Source organism: Mus caroli, unplaced genomic scaffold (genome assembly GCF_978045245.1).
Source record: "Mus caroli unplaced genomic scaffold, Mus_caroli_1 scaffold_4, whole genome shotgun sequence".
NCBI classification, from domain to species: Eukaryota; Metazoa; Chordata; class Mammalia; order Rodentia; family Muridae; genus Mus; species Mus caroli.
In genome coordinates this window covers 98,393,694-98,399,635 of record NW_028227259.1, presented here as the reverse complement: position 1 = coordinate 98,399,635, position 5,942 = coordinate 98,393,694, and positions in this window count along the sequence as shown.

Genomic DNA, 5,942 nt, shown 5'->3' with positions numbered 1-5,942 from the left:
GGTACACAAATGTAATCCCAACACTTGAGAGGCAGACACAGGAAAACTTCCAGCCTGGACTACTATGTGGGTTACAGAACAGCCTGAGTTATACAGAAACTCTGTCTGGAAAAATATGCAAATAAACAAAAGACAAATAAAAAGAAAAACAAAAGAAAAATTCAAGTTGGTCCAGGACAAAATAAATAAAGCAACAGAAAAAAGTCAAAAAGAAAAAAGTTAAATAAAAAAATTAAAAAAAAAAACAAACAACAACAAAATGCCCTTGGAAATACAGAGCACAAAGAGAGAGGAATCTAATAAAAAAAACAGGAACTTTTTTTTAGCTATAATACATAAGCAAAGGACCTAAAATGTAAAAGCAAAATAAAATAAAAAAAGAAAAGGGCCTGACACATGCTTGTTCAACACAGAGCTGCCTAAATGCACTTGAGTTTGCTTTCTGTTAGCATCTACTGCTGGTCATTCAGCCTCTCCTTAATAATGGGATTTGCTTCCACGTGGAGACTCCATTTGGCTGAAGCAGTGTTTCATTTGCAAGTCTTTATGGATTGGAGATAGCTTCTGGGTTAGAAATGGAAATATGTGTCTACTTCTCGAAACATTGTCATGTCATGTGATATAAACTCATACATGCCGTGTGCACGCTTCTTCAGACTCTTGGAGTATATATGTGCATCAGTTCTGCTGTGTTTTAGAAAGCATGGTGTCTTCAGTTGAGGGACTGCTGCTATTAACATAATTGAGCAAGTGTCTTTTTGATATTATGAGTCCTCTTTGGGAAAATGTCGAGGAGTGGTAAAGCTGGGTCTAGAAGGTAAAAGGATTCTCAAATTTCTGAAAAACTCCAAGAGTGATTTCAGAAGTTGTCCAAGTTGTCCTATCATCAGCAGTAGAGAAGTCTCCCCTTAGTTGTCTAAACTCCCCAACATGAGCTGTAACTTGAGGGGGTCATCTTAGTCATTCTTAAATGTGTATGATGGAATCTCAAGAGTCATTGTTATTTGCCTTTCTTTGATGATTTAGAATGTTGAACATTTATTTAGGTGCTTCTTAGCCTATAGATCACTCTGTTGAAATATTATGTGTAATTCAGTACCTTATTTTTAAATTGGAGTATTTGGTTTGTGGATAACTAATATTTTGTTGTATTTATAGTGCTTGGATATCATCCTTCTGTCAGATGTAGTGTTAGTGAGGATCTTCTTCCAATCTTTAGGCTGCCATTTTGGCCTGCTGATGCACTCCTAAACCCTATAGAATCTTTTTAGTTTCATCAAGTTCCTTTATTGATCTCATTGTCTGAGCTATAGGTTTCTGTTCAGGAAGTTATCTCCTGTACCAATGTGTTCCAGGCCAATTCCCTACTTTCTCTTGTATTAGATGTTGTGTAACCAGTCTTATGTTGAGGACTTTGACCAATTGGACTTGAGAGTATAGAAGGATGATAAATATAGAGCAACTAGCTTTCCTCTACATGCAGACAGCCAGTTAGAAAGCCACCATTGGATGAAGATGCTTTCTTTGTTCCAATGTCTCTTTTGCCTTCTCTTTTAAAAACCAAGTGTTGGTGATTGATAGCTGTGTGGGTTCATTGCTGGGTTTTCACTTATAATTCACTGATCAACCTATTTGTTTTTCTGTCAATACTATGCAGTTTTTATTATACTATGACTATGTAATACAACATGAGATCAGAGATGGTGATATTTCTAGAAGTTTATTTACTGCAGAGGATTGTTTTAGCTATTATTTTCTTTATTTTTCCATATGAACTGGAGAATTGCTCCTTCAAGATCTGTAAGAATTGTGTTGAAATTTAATGGGAATTGCTTTGAATCAGTAGATTGATATTGGTAAGATGGCATTTTGTACTACATTAATCCTCTGGATGCAGAAGCTTGAGAGACCTTTGCATCTTCTAATGGCTTCTTCAATTTATTTCTTCAGAAACTTGAAGTTTTTTTTCTTCTTTCTTTTTAATTAATTAATTTACTTAATATATGTAAGTACACTGTAGCTGTCTTCAGACACACCAGAAGAGGGAGTCAGATCTCGTTACAGATGGTTGAGAGCCACCATGTGGTTGCTGGGATTTGAACTCTGGACCTTCAGAAGAGCAGTCGGGTACTCTTAACCACTGAGCCATCTCACCAGCCCCTGAAGTTTTTTTTTTTTTTTTTTAAGATTTAATTATTTTATCTATATGAGTACACTGTGGCTGTCTTCAGAAGATAAGAAAAGGGCAGCATATCTCATTAGAAATTGTCTTATGCCCCCATGCAGTTGCAGGAAATTGAACTCAGGACCTCTAGAAGAGTACCACTTAACCACTGAGCCATCTCTCCATCTCTGAAGTTCTTTTCATAGAGGTATATTTGCTTGCTCAGACAGAGTTACATCAATAAATTTCATATTATTTTAGCTATTTTGTTTTGTGTTTCACTGATTTCTTTCTTAAGCCATTTATCATTTATGTTAAGTAGAGCTTCTGAATTACCTCAATTCACTTTATACCCACTTTGAGGAGGGTGTTTATCATCTGTTACAGTGTTCTGGTAGGATTTAGAGGGTCTGTTATTTACAGTATCAATTTGTCTCTGAATAGAGATCCTGTGACTTCTTCCTTTCTAAGCCTATTGGAATTAGTTGTCTTACAACTCTACCTAGACCATCAAATTCTTTATTGAATAAATAGGGAGATAGTGAACTGCCTTGCCTTGTCCCTGATTTTAGTAGAATTGCTTTACCTTTCTCTCCATTTAATTTGATGTTGGTTATCAGCTTCCTGTATATTGCTTTTATTGTATTTAAGTATATGCTTTTTATCCCTGGTCTCTACAGCACTTTTATTATGAACAAGAGCTAGAATTTTTCAAAGGCTTTTTCAGCATCTGATGAGATGATCATGTGTGCTTTTTTTTTTTCAGTTTGTTTATACAGTGGATTATACTGCTGCATTTTCTCATGTTGTACTATCCCTGCATCCTTGGAGTGAGCCTATTGGATCATGACAAATGATGTTTTTGATGTCTTCCTGGATTTTGATTTCCAGTATATTCTTTAGTATTTTTGTATCAATATTCATGTGAAATATTGGTCTGAAATTCTATCTCATGTATTTGTTGAATCATCATTGTGTTCTTGGTATCAGGGTGACTGTGGCTTCATAGGATAGATACACACAAACATGAATAGATAGATACATACATAGATAGACACATAGATACACAGATGGATAGACATATAGACTGACAGACAGACAGACAGACAGACAGACAGACAGACAGACAGAAAGACAGTGTCCTAAGACAAAATGCTAGTATACTTTCATTCATCCATAGTGAAGTCCTCAAACTTGAGGCCAGAGCAAACTAGGCAGTGCTCACGAATTAAGCTCAGTAGACACACCTGGAACTCTACATACTCTCTTCATTGTGTGGTGTAGCAAAGTAACTTTGGCACCACCCAAATTTCAAGCAAGCATCCTGTTACTGAACATCTCCATTTTCATTAATTAGTTCTTTCTTTAAAGTCCTTGTGAAATGGGCATTTTTTTCCAATTCTTCCTCAACTCTGTGTATATGCACATGTATTGTGCATATTATGTGTGTATAAGTTGGGATCCACAGACATCTGTAGAAATGGGCCTACCACCTGAAGCCTGAGTTCCAGCTGAGAGCAACCTTATGATGTTAGTTCTGCAACCAAACTTTGGTCCTCTTCTAAAGCAACATGTGTTCTTAAAACATGAGTCATCTCCCTTTATCTATGGGCTCCTGGGTTTTTGTTTGTTGATTTGTTTGTATGAATATCATGAAAGATAATTGTGAGCAAACCTGCAGCAGGTTCACAGGTTCCAAACAGCAAAGCCTTCGAAGATGACAGACAGACAGTGAAACAAATTATTGGGGGAGGAAGAAAAAAGTAGTGTAAGAGACATAGAGATTGCTTTTATTACTTCTTCTGGACCACAGACCAACCTAGGTGTCCATATGTGAACCACCTTAGCTGGTGACACCTACCCACGATTATGAATCCTGACATGTCTGGCACCAATGTGTTCATTTTGACTCTCTCTAGGGGGAAATTTGTTTTAGAATCCTTAAATTTAGTTACTTTATTCCATTCAGGAAATAGTAATGATATTGAAGCAAAGGGCCCATGTTTTATTTATTCACTAGATATTACAGCGAAGAACAAAATTTACAACTCCATGACAAAGCATCTAGTTAAACTGTTCTGGCAGAAGCCACTCAAAACTGCCAAGTTGTCTTTCTGAGTCCACAAGTCACTGTACATCCTTTAGTTTCCAATCATCTGAGCAGTCTCTTTAGCCTCAAGCTCTGAGAATCCCAAATCAGAGAAATTTCCAAAGTCGTCCATTTCTTTACATCCAAATCATAGCTCCCTATATGTAGAGGCCTTTCTCTCTACCAGAGCTGTATCTATTTTGTTCCTTGACTGACAGCTATTTCATATTGTTGAGAGAAAAAAAAGTAAAATAAATATTGTGTAACACATATGGGCATCTAGGTTGGTGTAGGGTGTAAAGAAATACATTAAAATAACATTTCTGTCTCTCAGATTCCTTTCTTTCTTTCCCACACACTATCTCAGGTAGAGGGTCAAGCTGACTATGTACCATGTTATTTTCTCTATGTTCTGAGGTTTGTTAAAATTATGGAGTTACACAACCACTTGCATCCAATCAGAATGAAAGTCAGTAATAACTATTTTGAGTAGCAATCCAATATATCTTTATTCAGAGCCAAATATCGAGCAACACTTTTCTATTTTTTTCTTTCTAGATTAGGTGGTCCTGTGAAAGGTTCAAGGTCCTGCCTTAGCTCCATAGTCTGGTTTGCAACACTAATAAATCAATCTAGGGCTGAGTATTCAAACACATGGGTATCTGACTCATATTATTGTTTGTGTGGTTTTCTGACTATTCCTGAAACCCATTATTGTTTACTGCCAGCAAGGACAAAGTCTGGCCCTCAGGACATAAACACAGCAGTCACAGCATGTATGACAGATTTCTACTGCAAAGGAGCTGCTCCTTTGTTGTCATACGGCCCTGAGTATATCCATGAGCCCAGCAGAGATTTGGGCAAATAGCTGTGTGAAGAGGACACCCAAGTCATCATAGCACTCCAGAGGGGCAGGGTACTGTTCCACATTCAATCTGTTCAAGTTGCCTGTGTGCTTCAAGCGGTCCCTCGGGATGGGCACGGATAAATTATTGTCATATAAGCTGACATTTATGACTTGGGAGCAGTGGCTAAGGGCAGGTATAAGGATAGTGAGTTGAGAGTCATTCATCCTACAACCCTTTAAGGCCAGGGACTGCAAAGTGTATGCCACATTTTCTAGAAGAACTCAGAGAGGCATAATATCCAAACACAATAACACTATGCCTGTCATGTCCAGATGTTTGATCTGAAAGAACCTCTGAGAGCAGGAAAAAGAATCCAAGTCTGACTGTGAAATTTGGTAGTGAGTGATAAAGAGGGTCTCCAAAGGCATCCTCAAGCACCTAAGGATAGAGGAGACCAGAGGGTTAGTTCTGGCAAATGGTGATGGAGAGCATGAAGTGGGGTTTACACAAAAGTAGAAGGAAGTAGGTTCCACAAGACAAGTTTGACCAAATAATTAAGGACATTATCTAAGCTGTTTCCTGTTGGATCCTACCAGGCAAGTCAATACTATAGTTCATCTCTTGGCCTCAATCTCAAGTAGAAAATGCATTACCTCAAAAACTCTGCACAATCATTCTTGTCATTTATGGAGCCACACTATCCTTCCCTGTCCAATGCATTCAGCCCTACTTGGGCTCAAACATTTGACCCATGGGAAAACAGGCACAGACTGGAGGGTGTTCTCACAGACCTGAGAACATAGCTCACCTCCCCACTGTATGAGTGAGTCCTGAGACTCCT